Source organism: Mytilus trossulus, chromosome 11 (genome assembly GCF_036588685.1).
Source record: "Mytilus trossulus isolate FHL-02 chromosome 11, PNRI_Mtr1.1.1.hap1, whole genome shotgun sequence".
Lineage (NCBI taxonomy): Eukaryota > Metazoa > Mollusca > Bivalvia > Mytilida > Mytilidae > Mytilus > Mytilus trossulus.
The window spans coordinates 43,133,100-43,148,817 of NC_086383.1; the positions used below are offsets into that span (position 1 = coordinate 43,133,100).

A 15,718-nucleotide genomic window follows, 5' to 3' on the forward strand; every position below is an offset into this window, starting at 1 on the left:
GTTGCATGGTATAGATGACATCGACTGAATGAGCCTATTTACTTTAGCACCATCTAATAATACTAGAGGTCACTCACTAAAACTTTTTAAAAAACCGTGTAAGACTACACATAGACTTAATACTTTTTCAATTAGAGTAGTGGATCAGTGGAATATAATCTTTCAGATTTAACCATGTTAACGGTGACGGCAAAGACTCTGAATAATTTTAAGTCTGCATTAAATGGCGAAAATTGGAAACCATATAAATTCATATGTTCGTAGTGTTTCAGCTGCACACACCTAAATAAGTATTTTTGATAAGTTTAATATATTATATATAAATAGATTATAATGAGATGAGAAATCATATACGACAATCCAAGATGAGGGGTCAGTAGAAGCCATTGGCTTATGTAACGACCCGAAGATAAAGGTATAAAGGTATACATGTATACTGGTAAAGCACTACTTAAACACTGGGATATTAGAATCTTAACTGTATTTTTTTCTTGTTCTCCGTGTGGACGCTTCTGTTTATAAGTTCACGAGAAAACGTTCTGGTATGTAGTTAAAAAGATACAAAAATCTACAACTTAATATCTTGTTAATGTAGCATAATATGGTGACAGTAAGCTATAAGCTATAGGAGTGTAAATTAATTGAATTTGTTGCGAATTATGACTTTGGAGCTATACCTAGTTTGTCTTTAATATTTCGGGATTTTTTAATATGGCCGCAATTCCGTATGGGTAACATTTTCATAAATTTTGTTCATCAAAACAATTGGTATAATCAGTATCACTGTTTTTATCAGATTTCACGTCAATTTCTTCCCTAATAAAAAAATCATGAATTTTTAGAAATCAAACGTCCACCATTTTAAAAATGGCTGCCTCTCCCGCTAATTTCGACTCTCAGACTGGGTCCGTAGCTGAAAATGTTTTCCATAACATATACTACCATTATTCTAAATTTCATGCTTTTACCACAGTCTGAGCAATTTTGCAAAAATCTGTACAAATCGACTGGACTATTATTAATACATGTATCGCCTACACACCTGAATTTATGTTTTCAATAGCTGTATATACAGAAAGAGCAAAACAAAAAGAACTATTTTTTAAAAACTTTTTATGATCTCACTAGCCCTACAGTATCTTATAATTACAAACACCATATAATAAAACAATTTATTAATGTATCGAACCCTTCACCCCCTTTTCCTTTTCCATTTATTATAGATTCAAGACTGCCAAGTGCTATTCGCGTAGGCAGATCAAGACATGAACAAAGAGTTATATATGGGGTCTTGCGAGTTAACAGTACGTCAGTGTTTTTATTGTTGTCTCGTTTTCACAACATATTTTCTCTTCCTGTTTTCCTTACTAATCGAGATGAGGCCTTTTTAGGCAGCAAGGCGATTTTTGTAACGTACTGCTTAGATAGGTAAATATGATTACTAGTAGTTATATGACAGCATGATCATTTTCCTTCACTGTATGCTAAGATATTTTTTCAACTTTTAGGAGATATTTTTTCAACTTTTAGGAAATGTGATTGGAGGTCTTTTCTGAAATCGTGGGAAAATTGAACGTTTAAAAAATTGTTATTTTCATACGTTTTTAAAGAAAGACTAAGCATAAGAAGGATAATAAAACGGATTTCAAATAATATATACATGCAATAAATCTTACAATGATTTTTAAAATACACGAAAACACAAAGAAAACCGGAAGCCTTCATTGACGACAATATGATAGGAAAGAATGAGTTATTTTGCCAAAAACTCTGTTATCGGGAAGGCGGAAATTAAGCTGTAAGCTCATAGAATTGAAAAATTTCTAAATTCTGTCAAAAACTGTATAGTGACATGATAGTGAAAAGAATTGTTTTGTTATCAGAAATTGCTTGACTTCAATTCATAACCTATAGAAAAGAGGTAATTCCTGGAGAAACGGATACCTCTTATCGTACACGTCGTCACATGTACGTCGACGGAAATTTGAAATTGAAACGTAAACTTTGAACTGTGAAAATCGTTTTGCATCATTAAAACGGAAATATATTTATCAGCAATACATTTGTATATCAATTTTGAAAAAAAATCTATGCATTAGTTATTTTGATTATTTCAAGATAAATTTAATATTAAAAAGAAGATGTGGTATGATTTCCAATGAGACAACTCTCCACAAGAGACCAAAATGACACAGAAATTAACAACTATTATAGGTCACCGTACGGCCTTCAACAATGACCAAAGCCCATACCGCATAGCCAGCCATATATAAAAGGCCCCGAAATGACAATGTAAAACAATTCAGACGAGAAAACTAACGGTTTCATTTGTGTACAAGAAATGATCGAAAAACAAATATGTAACACATAAAAAAACGACAACCACTGAATAACAGGCTCCTGACTTGGGACAGGCACATACATACATATCGTGGCGGGGTTAAACATGTTAGCAGGATCCCAACTCTCCCCTAACATGGGACGGTGGTATAACAGTACAACATTAGAACAAACTATACAAATCAGTTGAAAAAGGCTTTACTCATCAGATGAAAAACAATACAAGTAACGTACGTTTACGCCTATTTAGAGGTATATATCAATGAGACAACAACCAATCAATAAAGAGGTCAACATTGTAATGAACTATAGAAAAGCATTTTTATAACATGCTGTTATTTCTTCAACCTGATCATGAAAAAGAACATTCATATTCTCAATTAAAACATCTATCATCAGTATTTATTTGATTCTTGTTCAATCAGGTTGATCCCAGTCCAGTGAATTGGATCCATGTCCAGTGAATTAGATCCCTGTCCAGTCAAGTTGATCTTTGTCCAGTGAATTTGATCCCTGGCTAGTCAAGTTGGTCCTTGTCCAGTGAATTTGATCCCTGTCCAGTCAAGTTGATCCTTGTCCAGTGAATTTGATCCCTGTCCAGTCAAGTTGATCCTTGTCCAATGAATTTGATCCCTGTCCAGTCAAGTTGATCTTTGTCCAGTGAATTTGATCCCTGGCTAGTCAAGTTGATCCTTGTCCAGTGAATTTGATCCAAGCCCAGTCAATTTGTTCCTTGTCCAGTGAATTTGATCCCTGTTTAGTAAAGTTGATCTTTGTCCAGTGAATTTGATCCTTGTCCAGTCAAGTTGATTCCTGTCCAGTCAAGATGATCCCTGTCCAGTCAAGTTGATCCTTGTCGAGTGAATTAGATCCCTGTCCAGTCAAGTTGATCCTTTTACAGTGGATTTGATCCATGTCCAGTCAAGTTGATCCTTGTCGAGTGAATTTGATCCCTGTCCAATCAAGATGATCCTTTTACAGTGGATTTGATCCATGTCCAGTCAAGTTGATCCTTGTCCAGTGAATTTGATCTCTGTCCAGTGAATTTGATCTCTGTCCAGTGAATTTGATCTCTGTCCAGTGAATTTGATCTCTGTCCAGTGAATTTGATCTCTGTGCAGTCAAGTTTATCCCTGTTAAGTCAAGTTGATCCTTGTCTAGTGAATTTGATCCCTGTTCAGTCAAGTTGATCCTTGTCCAGTGAATTTGATCCCTGTCAAGTCAAGTTGATTTTCGTATCACTTTTTCTTATCACAATCAGTATACATACATTATGTAATGAACAGACTATATATACGTTCGTGGAATATAATGCTCCAACACCGTATGAATAACAAGTTATGAAGATCAAAGCACTGGCGGATTATGACCAGATCAAAATATGTCAGCCACGAACTGTCACTGGACTATTGCTTGTTTAGCCTGTTTTATGGTTGTTGAAGATTTGCTAATACAACTTTTTTATTCTCAACCACTGCATGAATGTGAATTTATTTATTTTATTAAGCCGATTTGGATTATAGATTAAAGCCTGTGATCGATATACATAATTGGATCATGGTCCTGAAAGTAACTATCAGATCTGAATATATAGCAAGATTCCTCCAAACTTTGTAACAACAATTATAAGATTTTAATACTCAACATGTACAAGAGGTAAAACATATGCAAACTGTATATAATCAAGAATGATGTTTTGCATTAAACCCGAATCTAGCATACAATTGCTGCTGCAAGTGTAGAGTGCCAAATACGTTGTAAACTATTTATCTAACATTACTAGTAAATAGATCATAAATCTTTAATTAAACAATAAATTATAAATATTCTTAATCTTGCTTCTTTTAAACATATTTAATTTCTTGTGATACTCGACTAATACGTATCATGTATTGAATTCTATTTTTGTTATTCATTATAGATGAATACGTTTAAAATTTCCGTCTATTTCGTGATTTCAAGTGTTTTCTGTCACGTGGTTTTCATTCATATCTAAATCAAGCAATCGTCAAAGTACTGTCTACCATTGCTGTGAACTTGTGAAAGTACGATGTTTGATAAAAATGGGAACAATTATGTCCGCATCAGTCATATTATTTGACTCAGTACGATGTAAATGTAACATGCTGCATAGACATCTGGTTATTGTTGAAAACTGAAAGTTTCATTCTCAGCCTGGATTTTTTTTTTGGGGGGGGGGGGGCAAAACCTTTTCGTGTTGACCTGTTTTGGGCTTTTTCAAGGTGTTGTTAACTGTTATAAGCATTTTTGCATTTTTTGTTAACTGTTTTTGCCAAAATCGAGGTGTTGTTAACATGTTAAGGGACCCCCTATCCCACCTTTTCTATTTATTTGTGTCATTAGTTGCTGTCGCATCGGTAAAATGATTTTAAGGCCACATCCTTTTTAACCTATTCATTTATTAGTTTATCATTCAAGAAATTAGTTTAAGACTAAAAAGTCTGTTATATTGTATTCCCTTGTAAATATGTATCGGTTGTTGTTTTGTGTATTTAAGGCAATGTTAAGATCTATGGGCATGTCAAATAATCAAACAATCTTCATAATAACAAAACTATTTATTTAAAAAGCGTACAAGCTATTCTATTCCAAATCAACCAGTTAAATTAAAAAAAGAAGGTACCTAATTTGTGTTATCAACTCATTCTAGAGTTGTCAACCCAGATCCATGAATTTTTTAGGAATATTACACATATATTGAAACTTTCCATGCTAATATTGAACTGTGACATTTTTTACTGTGACATTAACGGGTCCTTGCCCTAGTGACATTAACGAGTCCTTTTCCTTGTGATAGTCACAGGTCCCAATTCGCTAGTGAAGATCACAGGCCTAGGTCCTTCTTTTGGTGACAAACACTAGTCCCTTTCCTTGTGATATTCATATGTTTTCCCTAGTGACAATCACGAGTCCTTTCCTGGTGATATTTGTGAGTCCTTTCCCTGATGACACTAATAAGTCCTTTCCCTGGTGACGTTCACGAATCCTTTCCCTTGTGATAGCCATATGGCCATTCCCTGGCGACGATCACAGGCACATCTCCTTTTTCTGGTGACGGTCACAAGTCTTTCCTGATGACATTTGTAAGTCCTTTCCCTGGTGACTGTCATAAGTCCTTTCCCTGGTGACGGTCACATGTGTTCCCCTAGAGACAGTCACAAGTCTTTCCTGCTGACATTTGTAAGTCCTTCCCTTGTGACGGTTACAAGTCCTTTCCCTGGTGACGGTCATAAGTCCTTTCCCTGGAGACGGTCACAAATCCCTTCCCTGGTAATTGTCACCAGTCCTTTCCTGATGACAGTTGCAATTTCTATTCCCTGGTGACGGTCATAAGTCCTTTCCCAGATGACGGTCATAAGTCCTTTTTCTGGTGATTGTCACCAGTCCTTTCCTGATGACAATTGCATGTCCTTAAATTTCCCTGGTCACGGTCATAAGTTCTTTCCCTGGTGACGGTCACTAGTCCTTTCCCTGGTGATTGTCACAAGTCCTTTCCTGATGACAGTTGCATGTCTTTACCCTGGTGACAGCATCAAGTCCTTTCTCTGGTGATTGTCCCAAGTCCTTTCCTGATGACAGTTGCATGTCCTTACCCTGGTGATTGTCACCAGTCCTTTCCAGATGACAGTTGCATGTCCTTTCCCTGGTGACGGTCATAAGTCCTTTCCTGGTGACAGTTGCATGTCCTTTCCCTGGTGATTGTTAAAAGTCCTTCCCTTAATGAAGGTCACTGTTCTGTTCCTTTGGGACAGTCATGGGTCCTTTATTTTGTGACAGCTGCATGCCCGGCTTTCTCTGGTGAAGGTCGAATGTCCTTTTTCATGTAAAAGTAACAGTGTAAGTTGATTTCCTTGGGGACGGTCACTGGTTACTTCCCTAATGACAGTTACAAGTCTTCTTCCTGGTAAATGACACGTCCTTTACCTGATGTCAGTCACATGACCTTTACTTGGTGACAGGCTCATGCCTTTTCCATTGTAACAGTCATAAGTTCCCTCCCTGGAAAAAGTCACAGGTTTTTTCAATGATGAATGCAAGCGTACTTGCACTAGAGACAGTTATAGTTTATTTTAATGGTAGAAAGTAAAATTACTAAAATACGAAAAATTCTAAACGGAAAGTCTGTAAGCACAACGTCACCAGTCATTTCTCTGGAAAAAGTTACTAATCTTTTTCATGGTGTCGGTAACAAGTCCTTTATCTGGAGAAAGTAAAAGGTCATTTCCTGAGTAAAAGTGGAAGGTCCTTTCTCTGGTCATAGTCATACGTCCTTTCGTTGTAATAGACATACTTTTTTTTCCTAGTGACATTCATAAGTTTGATAGACAAATTATTTACAGTATGGATGAATTGATTTTGCATAGTAAGAATAACAGGAATTGCTTAAAAAGTTAAACACCACAAGGACCGGTTTTAGGCTATTTATAATTAGCGACTTAAAATATCGCATTCATATTCAAATCAAGACCATGTTATAATGTGATATGACTATAAACCCTGCTTTGTACTAGTAAAAAATCAACAATACCGAACGTCGAGGAAAATTCAAAACTGAAAGTCCCTAATCAAATGACAAAACCAAAAGCTCAAAAACAGCAAACGAATGGATAACAAGAACGTTTTGCTGATTCAGATTTGTTACGAGCTAGTTCCTAAGTAAAACGGTGAGTATGAAGTCTTAATTTTCTTTACCGCGACGAACGGAACTAAATTAAAGCGTCAGTGCTCTGACTCCCGTGTAGCTCATGATTAGCAGGAAGGTGGCACAAGTACAAAAATGTATTTAATTGTGCATTTGTTGAGGGTACTATAATAGCAACTTTCCCAGAAACTCGATATTTTGCAAGGAATTGCTGCATCGAAACTTTTCCAGAAACTCAATAACTTTCTACATATTGTTCCATCGATATTTTCCTATTTCCGAAAAGAGAGAGCAGAGACCAATGGGAAATCGAAAACCCAATAAAACATGAACACCTTCGTTTATTAAAAACGACGAAAATACAAGGAGCATAAAAAAGACTATACAGAAAACAAAATTTTTAACACCCGTTTTTTAGTCCAACTAAAATATCGGGAGTGCTCCGGAAGGGCATGCTCTTTCTGTTCCGCATGGGAATCCTATCGTGTTACTCTTAGAATAGATTGATCAGTCATTGCCATCGATTAGTTATCTCACGATAGGGATTAGGTGAATGTCATAAAATTTAGAATGGAAATTGGGAATGTGCCAAAGCGACACCAACCCAACCATAATGCAGACAACAGCAGAAGGCCACCGATGGGTCTTCAATGTAGCGAGAAACTCTTGCACCCGTAGACGTCCTTTAACTGGCCCCTAAAAAAATATGCATACTAGTTCAGTGATAATGGACGTCCGAATTATACACAAGAAACTAAAATTAAAAATCGCTTGTTTGTAAAAAGTAAAATCACAAAAATACTAACACATCCCCAAATACAGAAATCTTTGTAAATGGTAATTATCTTACAAAAAGACTTGACTGAATATGGAAATTTGAATAAAAAGGTTTTAGAGATTGAATGATAAACCATATATTTTTACCGATAGGCAACATATATAGGATTTGAAAACTTAAATAGTACGAAATAACACTGAAAACTAAAGCAAAACAGCTTTATGGTATCAAGATTGTGAAAATAATTGTTTCGTTATCAAAATGTGTTTGACTTCAATTCATGACATATAGAAAAGAGGTAATTCCCAGGGAAGCGGAAACCTCTTATTAAACTTTAGGAAGACGGAAACTTGAAATTGAAATTAAAAATTTGAACTGGGTTTTTGTTTTACATTAATTTATTAAAACGGAAATACATGTATAAACAATTATATATCAATTTTGAAAAAAAAATATATGGATTGGTGATTGACAATTTTAATAATTAAGACACATTTAAATACATTGAACGTGTTCGCCTATTTAATGTGGGTTTTATAAAGATGTTTATCTTTTTGTAAGGATAATTTTCGTTATATTTCAGAAAATCAAACAGATGAATGAATGATTTATTTTCATTTTCAGTTGTAATTCAACGAACTAAAGTTCCATGCAAAACTTTACCAAAAAGCTGTGACATAGCTCATTTACTTTACCTTGACTTTCACTGAATTGTTACTGTTGATAAACACAGCATGTCGATATACTGTCAAGTATAATTATCTGAATTGTATTATTTATATTTTTCAAAGCCATTTCCTAAATTGTAATGGAAATAATATATCTGAGCTTTTAGCTCACACGCTCGATTTTATAAGTAGAGCAGTTCCTCAGTATGGTATCACACCTCCAAGTTATGCCTCAAATCAGCATTAAGAAAATGTAAAACCTACTCTGACAAAACATAGTGCTTTGAGTGTTGTTGTTAACTTTAACTAGCAATAAGATGGATATACATGTAGATGAAACTTCACTGAATCAAAAATGTTGAGGCAAAATTTACCTTTTTATGAATTTGAATAACAACTTAAAGGCAAATATGCTACCTTGTTTGCTTACATCTGGAAACATTTTTATCTAACGAGTTATAATTCTGATAGGTTTTTTTGTATACAATTGATAATATTTGGACTCTGCCAGATATATGGATAAAGATTGTTAGCAGTAGAAAACTTTCGGATGTCATTAAACTGATTTACCTCTCCCGAAAAATGTGATTTTTTTTTACATTTGGTTCGTAATGCAAAGTTATTAAAAAAAAAAAGTATCTGTAGATTTTACTTTTTATACCTATCACTCAACCAGAAAGTCTAAAATTAGCAGTAAATGAACTCAACTCAGTATTACTCCATCAATCAGAATAAGGCTATATATTATATATAATAGTTTTGCCTCGACAAGAAGCACTTATGACTTACATTAGGGTTCTTTTACATACACAGGGATTGACGTTTCCCTGCACATGGGACCTCGGATTAAACGTCGCAATCCGACGGACTTTACATTGATATATTTTTTCTATGTGTTGAGTGTATTTCAACACAACTCAACACTTACAATAAATATAACATTAATATTTTATAACAAAAAAACACCATGGCTATCTACAATAACCGATTAAATTTCAACAAGAGATTGAAATTCTTTTCGAATTTTCTCCTCAACCTCATTTCTATTTAACATACTTCTTTATATAGACTTTATAACAGACTTTTTATATTTTCTGTACTTCAACATGTTCAATAACTCTTTCTGCTTTGAAGCCACAATTTTCTCTTGTCGTGTTGTCTTTCTTTTGCTAAGTCCTTCCAGAAACACTTTATCAGAAGTATAAACATTCAGGCTCTTTAAGATCATTATCTCCGTTTTCGGAGCTGTCATTTTCTGAGACTTCTTTTCGGTTGACATCTCTGTCTAGAGTAAACGTCATGTTCCCTTGGTAGCTCAATGATTGTAACGTCATTATTCCTGTGTAAATTTCTCATACGACGTCTGCGATAAGCCGACTTCTTAAAGACTTTGCGACACTGGTAGCAATGTGATAAGGTATTCTCCTCATCTTAGCCAATATTCCTTTATTTGTATCTACAATACTTACTTTTTCTTTGATTGGTAGAGCAGGCTCTCTGATGGTTCTAGACACCAGTACTTCACACCGAGGAGGCAGTTGTACAGTCAATGCTACACATACCCCGAAGCAGCCTAACTGACCTTCAAAATGTATTCGGGTGTCTCTTCCGTTTACCCAAATATTACCTATGGTAATATTAATTACACAACTTTGGCTCCTTTGGAAGTCTATTCCCAGTGTACCATCTAAGTTCAGATCTGCTATCACAGCTATGTTGGAACAGACATCACCATTTATTTCAATATCAGTGATGGGTTTCCCAAATACAATCAATGGAGAACCGTTGGTAGTTAATATCTCTCTGTCCATTGGTGACAGAACCGGAGAATTCATGCTGTCAAATAATTTCTTTGAAATTAGAGTTACTGTCGCTCTTGTGTCTATAAGCAACTTGGCTTTACAACCATTAACTTTAGCTTCTATAAACATACCAGCCTAGTTTGCTAATTTGTTAACTTCTATCACACGGTTCTGTTTTTCGTGGGAAAATTCGGGTACGTTTTGGGAGTTTGAATGTCCTCTTTTCACACTACTTTCTAGATTATGGAATTATTACCGGTTCTGCTTTAAAGCATTAACTTCTTGCTGCAGATCAGACAAGGCTGTTTGCATGTTTTTAAGTAGCTCTACTGTTTTGTCGCTTGCGTCACTGTTGGTCCCGTCTCTAGTTATAGCCCTTGAATAGCCCTTCCCATCACCTTGCTTAATTTCGGCCTTATTAAAAGTTTAACAGCATATCGAAATGGTCGTTCAAGTCAGCAGGCCTACCTCGTTTTATCCTTAGCCTCATGTCTACACTCATGAGTCAGGCGATAAATTGCTCCTTAGGAAGTGTTTCTCCAACTTCTTAAGGGGCCGTTGGGTACGCAGGCAGACTTTTGAAAGCCTTTTGACGAAGCTCCCGTAATTGTGTTCGGTACAATTCCGTTTGATTGACAGGCGAAAATCTCTATTCAAGAGACCTGACAAGTTTTTTAGAATCTTGCCTTTTATCTGTGAGTAGATTTCCTGATACCCCCTGGTCCTTTCAATTAGACTGCCAAATACAAACCCTTTTCTACATCTGTCCAACTATTTATATTTGAACATGCATCGAAATGAGACATGTAATCTATCCATGACCCTTGCCGTCAAACGTAGCGGCCTTTATAATATTTTTGCTTTTATGGATAGACTTGTCTTATATATATCTAATTTGTCTTCTGATGCTAATTTTTTCGAAGCTGTGATATATTTATCAGTTATTTACATGCTGTGGAATAATCTTTGACTAAGCCCCTATCTCAATATTTGTACTTTGGAGTATGTTCCTGTCTGTTCCAAAGTCAGTGTGAGGAATTCTGACAGTATTGACAATGAAAAAATGTGATTATTTAAATACAATATTGAAGTTTCTCAAATCCCCCGCTGCTAACCAATTTTTCAAAGTGTTTGACCTCTGAACTATATGTCCGTATCCGTTTTCACAGAATCAGAGATACTCCAATATCAATCTTTTAATTAACTAAAAAAACTTACTACAACTTGGAGGCTTTACTTAAATACTACGAAACCAATACTTAACCTTTAAAACTTAATAAAGGAACAATGATATTAACACCATTAACTTTGTATCAAAAAATAGTCACAAACTATAACCTCAATGTATCCTTAATTCTTTCACTGACTCCGAGGTCCTAACTGATTTGTTAAACAATTATAACTGCTAAAAAAAACTTTCAAATATGAACAAGCTCCAAAACCGTAGGTTCCCGAGACACCTAGTTCTAAAACGATTAGTCTCTAAAGCACCTTGTTCCTGAGACAACTAGTTTTAAAACACATAGCCTCTATAGCACTGAAATCACCAGACTATTACAAGCTACCTGTTCGAGGCACTGTGACCATTCTCGAAGGAAATTACAGTAGCGGAACAACCCGATAGCTTGCAAATATTACAAAAAAATACAAATATTGTCTTATGCCTTAACTACATTTTTGACACACTACTATCAATGAGAGACAACTCTCCATCAGAGACAATTCTTAATCAGAGACAACTTTCCTTAGTCACATCTCACCGTCAGAGACAACTCCGTCAACTCTCCATCAGAGACAACTCCCAACAGAGATTAATATCAATGAGAGATAACTCTCCATCAGAGACAATTCCTTATCAGAGACAACTTTCCCTTGACACGACTCATCGTCAGAGACAACCCTCTATCTCTCCATCAGATATAAATATCTCAAGTCTTCATCAGAGAACATATGGGCGTCTTTTCTGTAAATTTTCAGAATGTCGTCTAATAGTAAAAAAAAAGAATGTGAACCGCTTCTGTAGAAGAAGCAAAACAAAAAATCGATTTGCCGTCAAAAAATCGAGAATTGTGTTTATGTGACAATATTGTAGTTTACGCGTATTAATTAGAAAATTAGAGTCCGTCAATTCAGTTCGTATACATGAATGTAGTAGTGTGCTCTGCTTTGTAATAGATGTCATTATACAAGAAGTATTCAAAAACTAAAACAAAAATATTGATTAAACATTCAATCAATGTTGAATTATTATAAGATTTTGAAAATTTGTATCAACGTTGAAAGTCTATGTTGAATCAACGTTGACATTCAAGTTTGAATCAATATATAAATGAATGGTTGCTTCATCATTGTTTCAACCAATAGCTTATTTTGAATTCAGGTTGAATTCTGGGTAAATTTGTTCAACTTTAAATAAAGTCATTGTCTGGTTAAAGAGATAAAGAATACTACAGATACAGTTAAGTCGACTTCATATCTTGACTTACATCTAGAAATTGACAATGAGGGTCGGTTGAAAACAAAACTTTACGACAAAAGATATGATTTCAGCTTTCCAATTGTGAACTTTTCATGCATTTCTAAGGTGCAACATTCCAGCAGCACCTGCATACGAGGTATATATTTCCCAATTGATACGATATTCCCGTGCTTGCATTTCCTATCATAATTTTCTTGATAGAGGGTTGCTGCTCACAAGGAAGCTATTAAACCAAGAGTTCCAAATGGTGAAGTTGAAATCATCCCTTCGTAAATTTTACGGACTCCATCACGAGTTGGTTGACCGTTATGGAATAACCGTTTCACAAATGATATCGGATATGTTCCTTGCGTCGTAACAACAGTCCCCTTCCCTTTCATGAGTGTGATCTACCTAATTATACTATTTACCGGATTTGTAATCACATACGCAACACGACGGGTGCCACATGTGGAGCAGGATCTGCTTACCCTTCCGGAGCACCTGAGATCACCCCTATTTTTTGTGGGGTTCGTGCTGTTTGTTCTTTAGTTTTCTATTTTGTGTCATGTGTACTATTGTTGTTCTGTTATCTTTTTCATTTTTAGCCATGGCGTTGTCAGTTTGTTTTAGATTTATGAGTTTGACTGTCCCTATATCCTGGTATCTTTCGTCCCTCTTTTATATATGACATGGTGTGGGCTTTTGCTCATTTTGCAAAACTGTTGCGGTCGTATATTGGTATCACGTCGTCGTCGGCGGCGTCGTCGTCGTCAGTTTTATCCGAAGACGGATGGTTTCCGGATAAACACTTAAGTATAAGTTAATAGAAATAGATACAAATTTCATATAATGTTCATAACCACATAGGGAAGCTTGAGATTGATTTGGGGGTCATGTGTCCAAAGGTTTATAAAAAGTAAAAAAACAAAAATACTGAACTCCGAGGCTTAGTATTATTTGTATTCATCATGCATAAAGCTACCAAGTTAATGATGCCCTCGGGGAATAATTCACCAGCAGTAAAGTTTCTTTTAGGAAGAAACTTGACATCGACTTGGTTGTAGTAAAAAGTAAAATCACAAAAAATATCAATTAGGGGCCCAAAAGTGTCCAAAACAAGCATTTATCTAGTTTTAGGACAATAAGTTGTGTGTAAGTATTTTAATTGCTCTGAAATTGTAGCACAATCTTTAATATTATTATTATAGGTAGAATGTTGGAAATTTTTTAAAGGGTTATGGGACAAACAGTCAAGAAATAAAGGGCAAAAAGGGGGCCAAAAACAAGCATTTTTGTAGTTTTACTAGTGTAAAAGTGTATGAATCTTTCTGATTGGTATACCACAAGATTCCATACTACTGAGGGATGGTTAGGATTGACTGTGGGGGTTATGGCTAAAACAATTTAAAATAAGGGGAAAAAAAAACAAAAAAAAAACAAGGTTTTTGTTCTGGTGAAATGACAGTTATTTTTGCCAATATATAAAACTTCATTATTAGTAAACTTCATTGGAAATTTGCAAATAACAATTTAGTATAGTAAACTTCATTGGATATTTGCCAATAACTTAAGTATAATTTGAAATTTGCCAATATATAATTTAGCATAAGTAAATATAAATCTTAGAAATTTAAACACGAAGTATGAAATCAAAAAAAAGGAAGGTTTGGATTTATTTGGGTTTTATGGGTGTAGGAAAATATACACCGAACTTATCACTGTATGGTGATATGGGCTGGATACCATGCAATGTAAAGCAATGGACAGCTGTTTTTAGATTATGGTCCAGATTTTGTAAAATGGACAATAATAGCTTGAACAAAAGAGTATGTATGTGGTCATATAAGTATGGAAATAAGCCAATTAAAAACTCGTGCTTCATTCTTTTTTTTTAAACTCAATTTGTTCATAATTATGATATTAAAGTTTTGTGTCATATTAAAGATGGTACATCACTCTTTCATTTGATACCATTTTTTTATGATATCTTCATTCGGGAATTTATTATTAGAGTTCCTGTGTTTGAAAATGAAAAAGACAAAATCCGAAAATACACTTTATTGCGATTTCACAAATCGGAGTTATTTTTAACTGACTTCTACTGTACATTTTACTGTATGTTTGTTTATTCTACATTGGCTAGTGATATAGGGTGCGGGTTGATATCTCTAAACACATGTTTAACACCGCCTAATTTCTGCTCCTGTCCTAAGTCAGTAACCTTTAGCCATGTTTAGTCTTTTGTGATTTATTTTAATTGAGATTCATTTATAGGTTTCGGATTTTAGTATGACGTCCATTTTTTATTAAGCTACATGTAGTACATATTTTTGTTTAGGGGCCAATTAACGCCTGCTTCCGGATGCAGGATTTTCTCGCTGTGTTTAAGTCGTATTGGTGACTTTTGGACTCTGTTCTGCTCTTTGATCGGATTGTTGTCTCTTAGACATATTCTCTATTTTCAGTTATAGATCTCAGAAGAAAGCCTAAAACTGCAATATTGACAGAATTTGTAAATTTATTTTCAATTGCAAAAAAAATATAAAAACGACCTACATAATCCAACCCGAAATTCTGCAGTATGTTAGGTTGATTATTGTATAGCAAAGTATTTAAACGTTGAGCGTAGCGAAGAGTTAGAATGCAACTTTATATGATATCGCACTTGTGCAAATGTATTTTTAAATTATGGACGTCAGGTTTGTAGAATAACAAGGTTATTGCATTATTACTACACATTTTTATTTAGTCTCTAAAGTTACATTATATTAATTTTATATCCTTGTTCGTGTTGTTGCTGTTTTGTTTTGCATTTTCGTAACAGATCATTAAAGACCGACATTTGTTTTTTTTTGTTTTTACATAAATCTTTTTCGGTATTACTATATCCTTCTTAACAAATCTGTTTAAATGTTTTGTTACCTTTTGAGGTGAAAACTGACATATTTGTGCTTTGTAAAGAATATTACCATAAAAGATTGGAAGTGAAATACCTGAACGTAAAAT

The 15,718-nt window shown here is 34.7% G+C and overlaps 1 long non-coding RNA gene across 1 annotated transcript in view; it reads left to right on the forward strand.

Annotated features, from left to right (window-relative positions):
* Positions 1 to 1,364: 1,364 nt before the first annotated feature.
* The window catches only part of LOC134690560 (uncharacterized), a 31,160-nt gene continuing 16,806 nt past the window's right edge, over positions 1,365 to 15,718 (forward strand). The window contains exon 1 of the long non-coding RNA XR_010101971.1: positions 1,365 to 1,428. This is a non-coding gene — a long non-coding RNA (uncharacterized LOC134690560). The remainder of the gene's footprint in view (positions 1,429 to 15,718) is intronic.